General features: G+C 58.0%; 1 long non-coding RNA gene across 1 annotated transcript; it reads right to left on the bottom strand.

Annotated features, from left to right (window-relative positions):
- Positions 1–2700: 2700 nt before the first annotated feature.
- LOC120615999 (uncharacterized) lies at positions 2701–9710 on the bottom strand. The gene is made up of 2 exons (XR_005656417.1): positions 8680–9710; positions 2701–6430 (listed from the first exon to the last, which is right to left on the bottom strand). It is a non-coding gene; the product is annotated as an uncharacterized LOC120615999 (long non-coding RNA).
- Between the last annotated feature and the right edge of the window lie 9650 nt (positions 9711–19360).

The following is a 19360-nucleotide window of genomic DNA, read 5'->3' on the forward strand; positions in this document are numbered from 1 at the left end:
TTTTGTTTAATTCCTGTTATTCGTTGAGTGCCACTCCTCGGCCAGGGCCCCTGAGGAGGACATGAATGACAGATGTCTCCTTGCCCTCGAGGCTGGGTGTCAGGGCCTGAATCCTAGCTCCCTCCGTCCCTGGACCTTGGTTCCCCCCGTATACACTGAGGGCCGTGTGCCAGACTGGGAGCAGCCAGCAGCTTTTGGCACGTGCCAATTCCTAGCCTTCAGATGTGGCCACCGGAAGGGTCTAGGTCAAGGAGCCTGAGGTGATGTTCAGGCTCTGGGGGAGAGAGCTGGGATTGACTAGCGATGTCTGCCAGGGGCGTGGCTCTGACAAATGCTGTGTGTTTGCCAACCCCGAGCTTGGCCATCTAAGGATTTGCTGCGAACTCTGACAGTCTCTCTGACTTGGGGAAACTTGATGGGCCCACGTGGAATATTCACTCACAGATGTCAAGCTGGTGGCCGTTGCAGCCAAAGTCCACAGAGAATTCTGAGCAGGGGACGGAATGTGGCTGGGGCCTGGGGTCCTTTCTGATTGGGGAGTGCAATCAGAGCCTGGTCAGCACATAGATGGGGGGCTTTTCCGGCGCACCTAGAGGAGGAGTGGGGTGAATTGGGGGTGTTGACTCGGCGAGGCCTGCACTGAAAAGGGACAGCAGAGGTGAGCAGTCCCAGCTGACCGTCCGCCCCTCAGGCCCTAGAGCTTTCTCGGCCTGAGGACGGGGCTCCCTGACTTGGAGGAATTAACGAGCTTGCGTGCATCTTCCCGGACTGGTTCTGAGGTTTGGGGGACTGGACTACGTCAGGGTCGAGGCGCTCGGCTGGCTGTGGAAGACACAGTAGTGACAGCGATAGTCACATGTTAACAACGCCCACAGCCACACCGTTCCCTGAGCTCTCACTATGCCGGGTGTGGGGGAGCGTGACACGGGCTGTCATGCAACCTCCCCGACGAGGCGGGGCGCCCTCGCCCCCGTAGTCCACAGCTGCCACGGCGGCCTTTGCAGATAATGGCCAGACCATGCACCCCACTGCTTTGAACCCCCAGTGGCTCCCGTTGCTCCCAGAAAAAAATCCGCAGTCGTCACATGAGCTTCCGGGCCCTGACCACCCTTCCATGGCCTCGCTTACCCTTCCCTTCTTCCACTCCCTCTGCTCTGCTCCGTTCTCGGCGGCATTTCAGACACATCGGTCTGACCCCGCCTCAGGGCCTTTGCACCTGCCGTCCCTGCCACTGCCCGGATACCGGTCCCCTAGCTGCCTGCAGGGCTGGCTCCTCCCTCCTCGCCCTTCCTGAGCGGTCACCTCCCATCTTCCCTCATGGCCGAAATCAAAGCATTCGTGGTGACTAGGGGCTCCTCAGAGTTAAAGTGGCAACAGTCTTTTTTCTGCCGTGCTGGTACGTGACGATGCTGCTTATGTCGTTGATGGCTTCGTGGTGATGACATTTGGTATCGTCACACCCGCTTTCCGGATGAGAAAACGGACTCGGAGGCCGGCCTGGCCCAGGACCCTGGCATGCCGAGTCGGAGCTGGTGCTGGCCCGGTCACTCCCCACGCCACCCCGCCCCCGGCTCCTGCTGCATTTGGTGTACGCACCTGAGCCGGAGCCACCAGGTGCCGGCATGGCCCTGGGGCACCTGGGAACCGCCACAGGTCCCTCAGTGACCCAGCATGCACTGGGGCAGGACACGGGTACCCTGACTGTGTTTCTATTTATTGCCCTGGTGAATAATTCTTGGCCTTCCCAGCGATCTTCTTGGTGGCCAACAGATTTTTATCTTCAGAGGTGGAGATGAAAGGCACCTGGCCGTTGACAGGTAAACTCCAGCACATCTACCTTCCATTGAGGCCCTGGGGCCTGGGAAACAGGAGGTCAGGCTGGTTCTCGTGACCGCTGTCCTGAGGGTGGACCCCGCCCCCAGAGTCAGGCTCGTGAATAGAGAACTGGAGGTGAGCGCGTGGCCCTGGGTGGTCCCACCCTGCCCCTCATCTCACCTGCCCAGGTAAGAAGGGCTGGGCTGCATGTTCAGTAAGGAGCCTCTCGTATGGGCAGATTACCAGCTCCAGCTTTCCTCCTGGCTGACTCTAGCATCTCTGGAATCTTCCTTCCTGGATGCAGGGAGCAGGTGGGCAGGCAGGCGGGAGGAGAGTCTCCCCACACAGGACCTTAGAGCTAGAGCCAGGGCTGGGCCGGGGCCTGGGAGAGGAGAGAGGAAGGAAGGACAGAGGCACGCCAGGGGGTGCCCCACCTCCCGCACCCTCTCTCCCCTCGAATCCGACGGCCGGGGACTTGCTTCAGGAGCAGTGATGGCCGTGTGCTGAGCCCTGGCTGGCTACGCGTGAAGGGCGTTTGCACACCTGTAACGTGGAGTCGGACCTTTGGAGGTGGACGCTCTTCTTAGCCCCATTTCACAGACGAGGGAAGGTGTGGACAGAGAGGGGAAGTTGTTGACCCCAGTGGGAAGCGGGGTTCACGTCCAGACTAGCTGTTCTGCGCCCATTGCGATGAGTGCTCGGTCTGGGCCAGAAGCAGAGGAAACCCACTGCGTGCCCAGCCCTGCCCCCAGCCCCGCTCCGGGCCGGCTCACCCAGCCTGCTCTGCCCACCACCTCCTGCCAGGTGGGCCCCAGGCAGCCGGGGCCGATGTGGGCGGCACTGCTGCTTGCTGTCTCCCTGCTCATCTTGTTTGCTCCAATTATGTCAAGTAAGCCATTACGATTTTATGTTTTTTAGATTAACATTTTTGCCCAAGGGCACAGTAATTAGTGAAGGGCCGGGAGTAGAAGGATTCCAGACAATAGTGAGGGAAACTTTGCATAGGCCCAGAGGCTGCTGGGTGGTGCACACGGACCGCTGGGGCCGAGGGGACCAGCGCCCTGTCCGCCAGCCCAGGGCCGGGCACCGCTCCGGGCGACGTGGGGCTTGTGCAGGGAGGGGTCTTCCTAGAGCTGGCCCCCCCATTGCGTCCTGCCCTTCTGGGTCCCGGCTGAGGACTTACTTCCCCTCCTCCCTTTTCCCAAGCAGGCCTCATCTGTGCCTGGCACACAGTGGGTGCTCGATAAATGCTCATTAATTGAGCGAATGGTAGAGATTGCAAACCGGTGATCTGTAGGCCGAATCCAGCCACAGGTGTGTTGAATTGAGCCAGTGTGAATGGGTCGCTACCATCTGATGAGGAGGATGCTCACGCGTATCTAAACCTCCAGCTTCTAGAAAAGTCTAGCAAAGTTAGGATTGCTGGCTACATTGGGTCATCTTCCCTCGTGACAGCAGTTGTTGGAGGTGGAATGTGGGCTCCAGTTTGCCGCAGTCTCCACCACTCCCTGTCACCTCACGCCCAGCCACACTGGTCCTGGCGTGAGCCCTCGCGTCCGGGGTTCTCGATTTAGAAGGGCTCCCCCTAGTGGCTTGACACAGCAGACTCTCTTGCTCACCTAACAGTCCGGGGTTCGGGGTGGCGGGGTGCTCCTCCCCCGTGGACCCCCGCGCCTCAGGTCCCCCCTGTTTTGTGGTTCCACCACGCCCCGAGCGCCATCACTGCTGCGGTTTCCAGAAAGGGATCAAGGAGCACACAGGGGTTCCGGAGGATCCTGCCAGTAGCCCGTACCTTCCATCGGCCAGAGCTTGGTCCCCCGGCCAGTGCTGACTCCACAGGAAGCTGGGCAATGCCATCTTGCTGTTCGCCAGAGGAGAGGAGAGCAGATTCTGATGGACAGTTAGTGGCCTCTGCCCCATCCGCTGGCTTCTTCCTCCAGCCCAGGAAGCGAGCATCTCCTGGGCTTACAGTCAGGCTTGTCATTATACAGACTTCTCCCAAGTCTATTGTTTGCGGTGTCAACTCTCTCTCTCTCTGGAGTTTTCATGGCTGAGACTTTGCGGCTCAAAAGCCCAGGTTTTTGTAACTTAGAACCTTTGGCTTCCGAAACCGAAGAGCCTTTGTTATGCTTTACTACCTCGCCCGGGTGATGGATGCCTGGTCTAGTTGGGCAGAGGACGAGGGGGCAAGGGCAAAGAAGGACTCGCTGGGATGAAAAGGGTCCCGGTTGGAAATAGCATCCTGCCACTTGATAACGTACGGAGTTCAACGCACCACGTCAGAAGCCAGCGATCCCACTGCTAGGCGTTCACCCAAGAGAAATGAAAATGTGTGTCCCGTATGTGCTTGTATGCAAAAGTGCATAGCAGCTTTGTTCATGACAGCTGAAAACTGGGAAGAGCCCAAATATCCATCAGATAAACTGTCGAATAGCCACGCAACAGAATCCTATTTAGCGATAAAAAAGAGTGAATTATTGATAATATGCTGTACTCAGGTAGGCAAACTTTTTTCTGTAAAGGGCCAGATAGAATCTTCTGGCTTGTGCGAAAGCAGGCGTGGATAATACCAGCGTGGCTGTGTTCTAATAAAACTTTATTTATGGACACTAAAATTTAAATTTCACATAATTTTCAGGAAATATGCTTCTCTTTATTTTTTTAAACCATGAAGAAAGTAAAACCCTAAGGCCGCTAATTCATCGCCGGTCGGAGTGCAAAATGGTGCAGCCAATCTGGAAAACAGTTTGACGGTTTCTTACAAAACTAAACTTACTCTCACGGTACGATCCAGCAGTCACGCTTCTTGGTATTTATCCAAATAAATTGAAAACTATGTCCACACAAAAACCTGCCCATGGATGCGTATAGCAGTTTTATTCATAATCGGCCAAATGGGAGGCAACCAGACACCCCTCGGTGGTGAGTGGGCAAGTATGCTGTGGCCCATCCAGACAGCAGAATCGTTTTCGGCACGGAAAAGAAATGAGCTGTCAAGCCGTGAAGAGACGCAGAGGGACCGTGGAGGCACGTGACCCAGTGCAGGAAGCCGATCCGAAAAGGCTTTGCCCTTTGTGATCTCAGCTACGTGACATTCTAGGAAAGGGCGGGACTGTGACCACAGAAAGATGAGCGTGTGGCCGCGCCAACGCGGAGCGAGGGGTGACCAGGCGGAGCGCGGAGAGTGGTTGGGGCCACGAAAGCGTGACATGATAAACCTGCCGTGTGTTTATGAAAACCCGTAGAGGGTGCAACGCCCGGGACGAACCCCGATGTGAGCTGTGGGCTCCAGTTAGTCCTGGATCGGTGCTGACTCCGTAGCCGTAACAAACCTAGACGCGGGCCGGCAGGAGGAGTGGGGCGTGTGCAGGGCGGGGTGGGGGGAGGGGGCTGTCTGCGACTCTCTGTACTCCCTGCTCAATTTTTCAGTAAATCTAAAACTGTACTTTAAGAAAGGCGATGAATTATTTTTCAAAAAAAACAAATAAAAGTGAAAACCGTTCTTAGCTTCCGGGCCTTGAGAAAGCAGGCAGCAAACCCATCTGGCCTCAGGCTACAGTTCTCTGTGGCCTGTGCTAAGGGACAGAGTGGCCTACTGAGCACGGAGCGTGGTGACATTTCCTCTAAACTCTAGAGAAGACAGAGCAGATTGGGGGTCGCCTGGGGCAGGGGGAAAGCAGCACAGAGGGCTTGAGGGGTGACAGAAATGCCGTTTTGGTCGAGGTGGTGGTTACATGGTATACTGGCAGCAAAAGTCTTTGAAGTATGTGCTCAAAATGCCCGCATTTTATGAAACGCTGTCACAGGACCCCGCAGACGGTCGGCTTCTGGAGGTCAGGGCTGTGTCTGTCCCTTTCACTGGCCGGTGAGAACGAGGACATGCTCAGTACAGGTCTGTCGACTAACGTTCATTCAGCTGGATGGGGGCGGCAGGCGGAGCAGGCTGTAGCTAGATGGGCGGGGACGTTTGAACTTGACCATCATGAGTCAGGCGCAGGCTCCCGCTGCCCAGAGAGGAAACAGCAGGGCAAAGGCTGGGAGGTGGGACGCGCCTGGCGGCTTGGAGGAAGCGGCAAGGCGTGGCCCGCGAGGAGGTCGGAAGGTCAGCGGGACGGCGAGAGTTCAGGCATTTGGTCCCCAGAGCGGCAGTAGGAAAGGGGCCAGGGGTCTGCGGTCACATGCCCCTCGCATTTCGAACCCGCCCCTCCACACCGGATTGCCCCTCGTCCCAGGTGGGGTTCCAATGCGTTCCTTTGGGCTCCACCGATCACGGGCCTCTGCGTCCTGAGGCCGGAGGTGGAAGTTTCCAGATCCAGAGGCAGGCGTGGGGACAGGCCGGTCCCAGGGAAGGAGTTTTGCTGACCCGTCCTCAAGGAGGAAGGGTGTGGAGGGCAGAAGTTCTCAGACCGCGGTGGGGACAGGTGTGGGGGCAGCTCCTACAAAGAGGGCGTTTGGAAGAAGTCGTCGTTTCTTTTCGCTGCTGTCACAAGTAGACACGACGCAGCGGCTTAAAGCGACACGGACGAATTACCTCACGGTTCTGGAGAGCAGGAGATCAAACTGGATTTCACGAGGCTAAGATCGAGGTGTCGGCAGAGCCGGTTCCTCCCGGAGGCTGCAGGAAAGAACCCGTTTCCTTCCTTTTTCCAATTTCTAGAGGCCTGCGTTCTCTGGCTCACGGCCACGGCCACGGCCACGGCCACGGCCACGCAGCCTCTGCTCCCATCGTCCTGGCCCCTCTGACTCTCACCCTCCTGCCTCCCTCTCGTGAGGCCACTTTGATGATGCTGGGCCCACCAGGATAACCCAGCACGACCTCGTCACCTCAGACTCCTCACCTCAATCAAATCTACAAAGTCCCTTTTGCCACGTCACAGGTTGAATTTGTCCTGAGCTTCCGGTGTTGAAGCCCTGACCCCCGGTGCTTCGCAGTGTGACTGTGTTTGGAGACAGGGCCATTAAAGAGGCAATGGAGTTAAAATGGAGTCATTAGGGTGGGCCCTGATCCAACAGGACCGGCGTCCTTCTGAGAGCAGGGACGGAGACCGGATGCCTGCACTCACAGAGGGACGGCCACGCGGGGACACGGCGAGAAGGCGGCCACCCGCAAGCCAGGGAGCAAGGCCTCAGGAGAGACGCCCACCCTCCCGACACCTTGACCTCGGATTTGGACCCTCTGGAACTGTGAGGAAATAGCTCCTTGTTTAAGCCACCAGCGCGAGGCATTTTGTCACGGCAGCCTGAGCGGACTGACGCCACGTAACGGGACACACCCAGAGGTTCCGGGGTGTAGGACGTGGCATCCTTTAGGGGGCCATTTCTCTGTCCAGCATAGGCGGGCTCTGTGAGGGTCAGTGCCCTCCCTATGGTGCCCGGGGGGAGGGCAGAGAGTCCTAAACGGGGGTGGGGGGGTGCGGCTGACCTAATGGCCGGCAGGGCAGAGCGGGCCGGCAGACCAGTGAGAATGCTGACCTAATGGCCGGCAGGGCAGAGCGGGCCGGCAGACCAGTGAGAATGCTGAGCTGGACCTCTTGGGCCAGGGAGGGAGGGACCTGGTGCCACATGACGCTCCTCCGGGCGCCATGGCACCCAGCAGCCGCCTTACTACACTCATAGATGCATGAGTAAGGGCTCACGCGGGGCACAGCAGAGACGCCTCGTCCGGAGCTGGCCGCCGCCTGCGACCTTGTCTGGACTGTCGTCCAGAACGTGGCCCCGTGGTCCCCTCCTGAGGCACTCAGGCTTGCACCCAGCGTGGCGGCCCCGGCGGTTGGCCTGCTTACATGGCATCTCAGGGCTGCAGCACGAGCGTACCCGCATCGCCCTCTGTGACCTGCCCGTGGGCGTCACACAGCCTTCTGTTGGTGGTGACGTAACTCCTTCAGTGAAAGCAGTGTCAGGGGCCTGGGGTAAGAAGGCCACGTGGGATGCGGGCCTCATGATGGCGTCTCTGAGGATGCGGGCCTCATGATGGCGTCTCTGAGGAAAGCAGTCTGTTACTAAGGGCCCAGACGTGCCCCTGTCCCCACTCCTCCAGGCCAGGGTCCTTCCCATGGCTGCCCCTGGCTGGTTGGGGACTCTGTGTCATCCCTCAGGCCCGGTGGGGTCTGACCGCCACAGGCAGCCCGAGGCCTCACCTCACCATGCAAGCTCTATGCCTCAGACAGAGGCTGCCCTTGGCATTCTGGAAAAAAAAGCTGCTTTTCTGAAGGGTTCTCCCACAGGGAAGCAAGAGCTGGGCTGCCCCGCACCCCACTGCACCCCCAGGCTCTGCCCCTGCAGAAGCGTGGGGAATTCCATCTCTGAAGCTTTGCTGCTGGCAGCACCGGGGGAGGACGGAGCTGCTGTCGGCGAGCCTTCCCTGTGGTGCAGAGGTGGCGCCCGGGGCTGCAGGGTCCCCGTGACGGCAGGGCCTGGGAGACGGGAGGGCACCCCGGAGACTCCAGACGTTGTTGTGCTGTTGCTCTGAAAAGAACCCCACACCCGGCTCCGTCTGCATTTGCCCCTCATTCACTCGTCCATTCATTCATCCGTTTCGTTCATCTTCTCGTCCGGGGAACTGGGGCTACCGCAGGGAAGGAGACGGGTCACCAACAGACAAGTCACTTCTGGGATTCTGGGAGCGGAAAGTCAGAGCTCTGTAAGACGAGCTCATTGGAAGAGCGACAGAAGGCATGCAGCCCCTCTAGAAAGGCCGCTGGGGACTGCCCCCCACGTCTGAGGTGGCCTTTGACTCGAGCTGTGCTGAGGTCTGGGGAGGAACCGCAGGAGCCAGGCCCATGTCCCAGGAGGCCTGCGTGGCTGCAGTGACACCCGCCCCCTCCACAGCTCCCAGTTCAGGCCCCGCCCCCCTTCCCGCCTCACCTCCCTAGCCTCCATGGTGGCCAGGATTTCCCGCATGCCTGCTCGAGCTCATGTGGCTTTAGGATTTGACTTCAGTTTTTAAACAAGAAGCAGTGAGTTTGCATTCCTTAGGGGTGAAAAACATTTTTCAGAGTCACTCCCTCGAGGGTGCAGGTGGGAATGGCAGCTGGTCCGAGAGGCCCCTGAAGGACACGGGATGGCACAGATGGCCAGGCTGGTGCGTCCTGGGACGGACTGAGGGAGGCCAGGTTGAACAAAGTCCTCAGTGCCAGAGTACTCTGCCATCTTGCTGGGACCAACCTGTAACAGATCCATCGCAGCTGGCCACCTGGACCTTCCACTTCTTCGTCGGGGGGGCCACTGTCTCGAGGTCACCTGAACGTTTCTCTGGGCCTCTGTCTCAGTCAGCTCGGGCTGCTGTAACAAAAGTACCATAGGCTGGTGGCTTAGACAGTAGACTTTTATTTCTCACAGCTCTGGAGGCCGAAGGCGAGGGCGGATTCTGTGCCTGGTCAGGGTCAGCTTCTTGGTCCTCAGAGCCCATCTGCTCCCTGTGATCTCACGTGGCCGGAGGGGCTCCGGGGGGTCTCCTTTATAAGGGTACCGATCCCATGACGAGGGCTCCACCTCATGATCGAGTCACCCCAGCACCATCACGGTGGGGGTTAGGTTTCAACAGGTGACTTTTGGGGGACACAGACATTCCGTCCGTAGCAGCCTTGGTTGAGGCGCCTGGGGCCCGAGTGTAGACTGGCCCCCTCCCCCCGTTTGTGCACAGCTGGGAGATGAACTCAGCCTTGCCAATGAGATCACAGTTGCCAGGCCACCCCCCGCTTCAGGGGGCGCGGAACACCCCGCCCTCTGTGACTCGTGGTCACCTGCAAGTTCGTCTACTCTATTTGCTCTCACACTCCTCAGAGCCACAGGGACCCAGGTCGGTGGTCTTGCCTGTCTCCCAGTGTCCTCTTGTCCCTCGCGGGAGGGGCAATGTCACTCCGGCCAACGAAGTGGGAGCGTCACTTTCTCACAATGCTGCCTTATTAAGAGGGGAGGGAACGTAAAATCCCCAGTCGACACTGGATCGGCGTGTCTTCCCGGACAGCCGCCCAGGGCCCCTGCAGCTTCCGTAGTGCAGTTGGCCAGAAAGATGCCACAGGGACAGCCATCGTCCGCCCCACCCTGCAGCTGGCATTGTTTGCCGTTCCCCAGAGCAGAAGGGTCATCCTGCCTCCCGCTCAACAGCACTGATGAACCCCCTGCTGTGCACCAGGCACCGCTGACATCCTGTAGTGCACGAAACCTCGCGCCGCCCACCCCACGAAGCACAAGGCACCATTGTCTCCATCGGGCAGCGGACCGACCTGGGGCCGGAAGGGTGGAGCAATTTTCCCATGGTCACACGGCCAGCCAGGAGGAGCCGGGGTACAAGCCCAGGTGTGCTGAACCGAAAGCCTCTTGTCCCGAACCCTGTGTCACTGGGTCTGTAGAAGCAGAAGCGCATGGAACCCCCTGGGGGATGCACTCGGCTGCGAGTCACAGAACCTGGGGCCGAGGGGCCTGGCTCCCAAGGCCGCCCGCTGTGCGTCGAGGAGGACGCGGGGAAGCAGGCGAGCCCAAGCGGGCTCAGTGGTCCCTCGACGCCGTGAGGTGGGGATGCCATCTCTGCCATTCTCCTGGCCTCCGCCTCACGGTGGCACGATGGCTGCCACAGTTCCGGGCATCACTTCCTCACACGGTGACATCCAAAGGCAGGAGGGAACGTGGGGGCGGGGAAAAGGGGACGAGTCCTCTTCCTGTGCTGTTCTCGTTTCACGGCAAGACCCCTTTCTCGGGGGCCCTCAGCCGACCGCCCTCCCGTGTGCCCGGCCTGCGGGGGGTCCCGGCCAGGGTCACAGGATAAGTTTAGTTCCTGCCACGTGGTCCGCTGGGGACTCGACATGAAAAGCAGTTCATTCAAGGATAAAAATAAAGGACGCTGAAGTTTCAAAAATTGTGGTAAAATTTACGTAACGTAAAATTGACCATTTTAACCACTTTGAAGTAAGTGTGCATTTCAGTGGCATTTCGGGCATTCACATTGCTATACAAGCGTCACCACCGTCCACCTCCAGAAAATGTTCATCTCCTCCAACTGAAACTGGCCCCGTTAAACACTAGCTCCCCATTCCTGCAAACGGCCCCCGGCACCCACCCTTCTATTTCCTGTCTCTGTGAATTTGATTCCTCTGAGCGCCTCTCACAAGTAGAATCATACAGTATCTGCCTTTCGTGACCGGCTTACTTCGCTCAGCACAGTGTCCTCAGGGTTCATCCACATTATATCTATAGCATGTGTCAGAATTTCCTTCCCTTTTTTTTTTTTTTGGTACAATAGGAGGAGAAAGACCCAATATTTGGGCATTTTATATGTTTGGATTCCAGATCATCAGAAGCTACGTCGATGGTCACGCCAGCCGAGTATGTTATAAAGAATACCGACTGGATTACTTCCGGGCCTTAATATCTCTGGCAGCGAGTCCCTTGGTGGCCCCTACCGACGGGCACAGTGCCGTAATCTCTGGGGGCATTTCTCAGACTGTTGGGCGTATGGTATCCGTGGCAGGAGGGGGCACGTTTTAGGGCTGAATAATAATCCCGTTGTCTGTAGGGCCCCCATTTCTGTTTATCTGTTCATCCACTGATGGGCCCTTGGTTGCTTCCTCCGTTTGGCTATCGTGAGTACTCTGGGTCACTCTCTTCGAAAGCGTCTTCACCAACAAAATGATGGCAGTGTGGCCAGGTGTCGCGGAGGGTGCGGAAAGGCTGGGACTCTCATCCACGCTGGTGGGCATGCAGAACAGTGCAGCCACTTTGGAACATGGTCTGGCAGTTTCTGAAAAGGTTTAAGAGAAGACCGATCATATGACCTCATCATCACCCCTAGGTATGTACCGGGAGAAATGGAAACGTCCACACAGAAACTCGTGCATGGATGTTCACGGCAGCATCGTTCGCAGTGGCCAAAAGGGGGGAGCAACCCAAATTTCCATCAGCTGATGCGTGCATAAGCACGCTGTGGCCCATCCCCACAGTGGAATACTATTCAGCCATAAAAAGTAACGAAGCACTGACACAGGCTGCAGTGCAGACGAACCTTGAAAACAGGCAAACTGCAATAAATAAGCCAGACACAAAAGGCCGCGTGTCATATGATTCCACTAACGAGAAATGTCCAGAATGGGTGAATCTACAGAAGCAGAAAGCAGATGGCAGGTCACGAGGCGCCAGGGACCGGGGATGGAAAGATGCGGGTGGCTGTGCGGGTCCCTCTGGGGTGATGAGAAGCGTCTGGAACAAGATGGAGGTGGCGATTGCACAACTGAGTGACTGTACTAAAGCCACCGCATCGTACCCTTAGCAAGGAGGTCGGCGGCTGTCTGGGAACTATCATCGTGCCCTTTGTACGGAGAACACCGAGGCTCGGAGACTCAGGGACTCGTCCGAGGAGACAGAGATGGTGGGTGGGAAGGCAGGGGTCTGAACCCAGGCCAGTTCTGTCTCCGAGGGCCCCCAGGTGACCCCACCACTAAGGGGCTTCCCGGATTTGGGGCCGGCCTCCTTGCCTCTCTTTGCCTTGCTCCCCTCATCTGGGCAGTGGCTAGCGCTGTGCCAGGCGCGGAGCCCACGCATCAGGCAACACGCTGTCCTTCCTCGTCTGCTTCGGGAAAGGACAGAAACAGCCATGCTTCTCTGGAGGGCAAGCACGCGGGCTGGGGGAGGCCGCGGTCGCTCCGAGAGGCTCGGCCACCTCCCAGCAGCTGCCTGACCGCAGGCAGGGACAGAGGCCACGCACCGTGTTCCTGCTGCCCGTGTGTGGGTGTTTCCTGACACCCCCCTTTGTGCAAACACATCCTGAGTGATGTCCCTGTCACCATGGCGAGAGGCGCCGTCTTCTCTCTAGGGTGATATTCACCACCTCGCAGGGACTGGAGCCGGTGGGCCAAGGGCAGGCCGGCCAGCCAGTGGCCAATGCCTTTTCTTCTCGCGAGCTGCTCCTCCCAGGGGGGCAAAGCAGGGCTTCACCCTCTTCTCTGAGGGGCGCTGGAAGCGGGGAGGGGGCGGGGCAGGCTGACTCGGCTTCGAGTGACCTGGAGCTGCAGTTTCTCTCTATTTGAAAAGCGTAGATGTCACCACCTCTCTGTGGCCTGTTTCAGGGGCTCACTGGTTCACTCACCCAGCATTTGCTGCGTCCACGGTGAAAGCGGGGGACCAGAGACAAGGTCCCCGTCAACAGAGGAGTGAACACGAGCATTCCATCACGAGCAGAGCTGCGCAGTCACGAATCCCAGGCCATGGCACTAGGAGGGACAGGAGGGGCGGCCGTGACTTCAGCCAGGGCCAGGGCGCTGGGGAAGACCTTTGTGAGGGGGCAGCCATGAGGAACCCTGGGGGACAGGCACCGCGGGAGAGGAGCCGCGCACGCTGCATCGCGAGGTAGGTGGGGGCGGAGCCGGCCGTGTACTGGCCTAGCCGAGGTGTCCAGATCTTGTCCTCAGAGGAAGGGGAGAGGCGAGAGGGATTTGAGCACGGCAGCGGTGAGAGCCGCCTCCCAGCCCACAAAGGCTTCTGTCCGCCCCTTGGATCGGCACGGTTCCGTGTCACAGACCGCGTTTTCGAAAGGGGGAACTGGGCTCAGCGGACGGTGTGTGAGCAAGTCGTCGTGCTGTCACGTGGTGTCCTGGATGGGCCCCGGAGCGGGAGAACGGGCAGGCGCGGCTCGGGAACCTACCACGTCGGCGAGAGTGGAGACGGCGCGGGCTGTGGGAACTCTGCTGTCTGTGCGATGCCTCGCCGAAGCCAAAACTGTTTCGTAAGTCTTCCATTTGTTTTTTTAAAGGACATGCTTTTTAAAAGTTCCCCAAGCTGTGCACCTAAGGCTAATGCGCCTCGTGGCCTCGACTCTGTGTTTATCATCCTCAAGTTAAAAAATACGCAAGAGAAACGACACACAAAGCACAGATCTTCGCGGCTGCCCTGTGCCCTGACGGGGACGTGCTCACCCTTTGTAACGGCCGCGTAGGGTCCCATTGTCTGCATGGTCCCTGAGCGACAGCCGGTCGCTTGTGCGTCTTGTCCGTCTGTGCCCCATGCCAGCGTGCCTGCAGGAGGAGTGTGGGTCTCGTTGCTGGGGAAGAGGTCTTCTTCCCCATGGGGGTGGGAGAGAGATAGCACGGGGGTGGGGTGGGGGGACTCTTTTGGCGAAGGTGGTCAGGGAAGGCCTGAGGAAGGGGCGTTTGAGCAAAGACGTGGATGAAGAGTCGGAACTACGTCACCGTGTGGGGAAGAGGGTTCCGGGTGGACAAGAGCACGTGCAAAGGCCCTGAGGTGAGGACCATTTCTGGTGTGTGTGAGGGACAGTGGGTTGGAGCAAAGCGGGAGAGGAGAGAGAAGAAGCCAGACCATGGGGCTTGGCTCGGCCACTGAAAGGGACTGGGATTGCATCCGGAGCAGGATGGGGAACTTTTAAGGGGCGGCGGCAAGTCCGATGTAGCCTTTTAAAGGCCCCCCGGCTGCTGGGGAGAGAGGGGGCACAGTGGATGCCAGGAGAGCGGGAGGAGGCTACTGTCATAGTCCAGACAGGCGACGATGGTGGCTGGACCAGGGTGTTCACTGTAGGTGCGGAGAGGGGCCGACTTGGGGTATATTTCGAAGGCAGAGTCAAGGCACTTGCTGAAGTCCAAAGTCACTATATGGCACAGCGGGAGCGTGTGAGTTTCTTAGGGCAGCTGTAGCGAAGAAGCACAGACTGGACGGTTCAAAGCACAGAAAAAGGCTCTCTCACGGTTCTGGAGCCCGAAGTCTGAAATCGAGGTGTCGGCCGGGCCGAGCTCCCTCGGTAGGTTCCGAGGGAGGACGCTTCCCGCCTGGCCCAGCTGCTGGTGGTTGGCGGCCGTCCCTGGCCCGTGGCCGCCTCGCTCCGGCCTCAGCCTGTGCCGTCCCGCCGTTCTCCCTGTGTGTCTCTGTGCTCCGTTATGGCTTTCTCCTCTCTCACACGGGCACATTGGATTTGGGGCCCATCCTATTCCAGGATGACCTCATCTTAACTAATTATGTCCACAGCCACCCTAGGCTGAGGTCCTGGGAGTTGGGACTTCGACGTGTCATTTTGGGGGACACAAGTCCACCCAGAACGGGGCGGGGGGGCCGCACCGAGGCAGAAGGAATGGTGAGTGCAAAGGCCCCGAGGCGGGAGAAGCCCGTTCGTCTCCGGCCCTCGTTTCCTGCAAATCTCGTTCCTGAGGAAAAGACCGAGGCTGACTTTGGGGCGGGCGGAGAAAAAGCAGCGCCGTGCCCCAGGGCAGCCGACGGCCCTCCCGCAGCTTGTCCGGGGTCCCCCGCACTCGGCCCCCTCCATTCCCTCCCTTCCTCTTTCGGGTCCAGGCAGCCGGACCCTCTCATCTCCCATGCACACAGCTTCCTTTTTAGCCCAAAGGTCGTTATTTTAACACCTGTTGGGAAAACAAACAGGTGCTGGGAGGTGGGGAAGAGGGAGCCGTGGGCTGATGCTGTTCGTGGGGCCAACCCTAGGGCTCAGCAGGGTGGTTTGTGCCGCGGATGAGGGCTGGGTGCCGGCTGGGGCTGGATGACCCGCACGGCTTTACCCACAGGTTGGGCACCGGCGCCAGGCTGGCCAGAGGGGCCAGGGCAGGGCCCCCGTCTCCATTTGCGGCCTCTCACTTCCTCACGTTTCTCTCTGTCCACATGGTCTCTCGTCCTTCCGGAACTCTGGCCTGAGCTTCTCTGTGCGGTGGCAGCTGGGTCCCAAACGAGAGAGAGCAGAAGGGCCAGTTCTTTTTAAGGCTAGTCCCAAACTGGCCGGGAGTCACTTCTGCTGCCTCCTATTGGTCGGAGCATTCGCAGAGCCCACCCACTTTCATGAGACTCCACCTCCTGATGGGAGGGGCTTCGGGGACATGGGAGAGGATGCCGGTTGCCACCTTTGCAGGGAACCCTTGCTCCTCTCGGCCGGCTTCCTGATGGCCCGGTGATGCCTCAGAGGCTGCAGAGGACTGCACGTCCCACCTGTGAGATGCCAGCAAAATGCATGGGCTCCGAGGAGTCTTGTTTTATTTTATTTTTTTAAAAGGCAGGGCTGTGATGTCCCACCAGAGAGCAAATATGGAGCCACTTGGCACTCTACCCCGACTGAGAGGCTGAGCACACAAATTAGATGTTCATGAGAATAAACAGTCGTTAGAACTTGAGAACTAGAAGGGAAATAAATACCATCTCAGGATATTTCACTCATTTGGCCCTGAACCCTGCCTGCCTGTGAATCGATTGGTTTCAGGCTTGCACGTGCGTGTGGCTGTGTGACATGCGTGATTGTCAGCTCTCCGAGCAAGTGTCTTTCCCGAGAGCCTCGGTCTCCTCCTCTGTAACTGGGCACAAGAACAGCACCAAACTCAGGGATGCCGTGAGAGTCAAATGAAGAAATACACACAAATCCATTAAAACAGCACCTGGTGCCTAGTAGGTGTTCAATACATTTAAGCTATAGTTTTGTTCATTCATTCATTCATTCATTCAGCACATACTTATTGGGCCCCAACCAGGCAAGGTCTTCTGTGTAGTGTTCAGGACCCAGCTTAAGGTTGGCACCAGGGTGCCCGGGAAGAGGCTTCGTGAAGAGTGAATGAACGGGGCGCAGACTTTGCCCTCCGAAGCTCCCGCAGGAGAGGAGACAGACTTCATTTACATTGCAGTGAGAAATGCAGAACAGTTCAAGCTATGGGTTTCCACCCACAGGGAAAAGGACTGGCTTTGATGGCGGGTCAGCCCCTGGCTTCGATGGCGGGTCAGCCCCAATGGTCAGGTTGGGAGAGGCTCTGTGGGCAGGGTGCTCCCGCCGGACCCTTTGAATAGGGCCAGGCAGTCAGTGGCCTCGGACCCCAGTCAGGAGAGGGCAGAGCAGGGCGGGGAATCCCTTCCTCAGTGGGAGGTGCTGGGACTGCAGGCCGCCCTCCTGCCTCTGCACCTGAGCACCCCAACCAGGGACTCTGGTTTCTGGCGGGAGCTGTCGGTGGCAGAGGTGAGGCCGGGGTGCTGTGGGGAAGAGGGTTTCGTATTGGGAGGGCTTCCAGCCTGTCTGTGGGGCCAGTTAATGAGTGACTCTGGACATTTAATCAAAGCCAGACATCACCTCACGGATGTCTGCTCTGAGCGTGCGACATCTGCAAAGTTTCTTCCACAGCCAGACGCGGACGGGGGTGGTGGGCGGGGGTGTGTGTGTGTGTGTGTGTGGTTTCCAGCACCTTCTGGCCAAGACGTGGGGATCTGCAGCCACGGCGTTTGGGGCCTTGAGCCTAGGCTGTGTCTCAGATCTCCACGGGCTGCCGGGGACTCTGTGCATCTCAAACGAGGCCCCCGTCCAGGGCAGCTGCGTGATCTGCAGGGCCTGGTGCAGAATGAAAACACAGGATCTGTGGTTCAGAAATGATTAGGAATTTCAAGATGGAGCATGAAAGCAAGGGCGGGCCCTTCCGAGTGTGGGTCCCTGTGTGGCTGCGCAGGGAACGCTCGGCAGGCGGGCCCTGTCCCCATCTGCCCCCGCAGGGCAGGGGCACACGGCATGGTGGGGGAAGCCCAGATGTGCCTGGATTCTGGCACAGCCAAGCTGGCCGTACAGGGACTGGGAGTCAGGAACGCTGGATTCTGGGGCCTGTTCTCTGCCTCTCCCTCTCGTCTCTAATCTGCCTGCTGGGTTCCGGGCCCCCCAGGGGAAGCAGGCCTCGGAAAGAGAACAAAGTAAATTCTCAAGGGCCATAAAAATACAAAGGCCGATTGTGTGGCTCTTAGCTTCCGCCTGAAAAGCAGGTGTTGCTGAGCGCCTGGCCGTGTGTGGCTCCAGCGCCAGGCAGCTGATTTAGTGTTCCTTCCCAGAACTGAGTTGCAGCCGGAGGGAGCTGGGCAGGCACCACCCTCACGTACCCGCTGCGCTTGCTCCGGCCCCTCCCTGCCCTCGGCTGCCCACCAGTGCCGAGAAGGAGGGTGGGCGGCGGTGGCGGGGAAGCAGGAAGCGTTCATTCTTCATTCTGGGGGCCCTGAGAATGCTGGGCCCAGCTGTGGACAAACATTGCCTCCCGCCCAGCCCCAGAGGAACCAGGCCCCCAGATCCATCAGACTAAATACGTCCACCTCCCACCCCGGGCACCCCTGCTATCCCCCCTCCCGCTCTGCCCTGGCCACACTGGCCAGGCCCTGAACACTGCAAGGGGGCCCCGCCTCAGGGCCTTTGCACTTGCATTTCTGGCTGGCTGTATTCTCTTCCCCAAGATCTTCGCAAGGCTCAAATCCTCTCTTTAGTCCGGTCTCCATTCAGATGGAGCTGCGCCTCTCCCCGTCACCCCTTCCTGCAGTACCCCTTTAGTCTTCATCGTGGCACTCATCGTAGTGTATTTATTTGTTTTCTCTCTCCTCACGTCAGCTTCGTGGAGGCAGAGACCTCATCTGCCTTGTTTACCATCTTGCTGCGGAAAGATACAAAGTATACTCAAGTATGAGGCAACTCGGGTTATACCAAGGAGCGGATGCTTCTCGCAATGTTTTCCACAGACTTAAGGATAAAAGTTTGTGGGTATAAATAGTCCAGTGTTTATGTGTGCGTTTCTGCTAGGAATAGAGTTGTATATGTCTGTTATGCCTACTGACGGTCACATGCTACGCGTGTAGGGTAGCACATTAAGAAATATGTTTTTATGCCACGCTTATATTTGTGAAATGAGGCCCTTGCAGTCCCCGCCCGTGCCTTTGACACAGTGCTTTTTAGTCATCACACAGGGTTTGGCTGATCTCATCTAGTCCCTTAGGCCTAGAACTTTTCAGAGATGGCAGTTTTCTGAATCTGCTTATGACACAGCTACTGGGAATGTTATCCCAGGCCACGCATGCCCTTTTGCATAAATTAGGACATTGGCTTGTGTCATTTGCTCTGTGGGCATGTATTATTGATGAGTTCCAGCAAATAACCACTTACTGTATTACTTTTTAAAGTGATCTTTAAAAGGTTTGTTTAGAGTGACATCCAACACCTATGAATGCAGAGTCAGACCTCCAGAATCATGGCTGGATCGGGTTAAATTTCTTGGCACTCTCTCTGTATAAATGACTTGAGATGTGACGTCCCACACAGCATAGTGTGAGGTGCTTTCAGGCTGAGGCTGTGGTTCTCACCCGACAGTGTATTTAGAATCACCTGGGGGAGATTTTCACATACTCAGGGGATCCCTGGGTTCCCCACCCCTAAGCCGAGGGAATCAAGATCTTAGGGAGATGGGGACAGGCATCTGCAGTTCTGAAAAATCCCCGGCAGTCTAGCATCCAGCCAGGCGGAGACCCACAAGGCCGATTTGGATGTGACAAACCAGCAGTCCCCAAGTGTGGTCTCCTGGGCTAGCGGCTTCAGCACTGCCCGGGAACTTGCTGGAAATGCAGCTCCCTGGCCCCAGCCCACACCTGCCGAGTCAGGGCGTTTTCACATGCCCTTCAGGGGGTCCTGATGCTCACATTGGGGGCCTGCTGCCCCAGACTAGGCTTTGACTTTTTTTTTTAAAGTTATTGAGAGAGAAATAAAGAAGTGTGGGCTTTGTAAGGACTAAGGACTCAGACACGGGTTACTTCTGTTTTCCTGAAGGATGGCTGC

The sequence above is a fragment of the Pteropus medius genome, unplaced genomic scaffold (genome assembly GCF_902729225.1).
Source record: "Pteropus medius unplaced genomic scaffold, Ma_sr-lr_union100, whole genome shotgun sequence".
Taxonomy (NCBI): Eukaryota; Metazoa; Chordata; class Mammalia; order Chiroptera; family Pteropodidae; genus Pteropus; species Pteropus medius.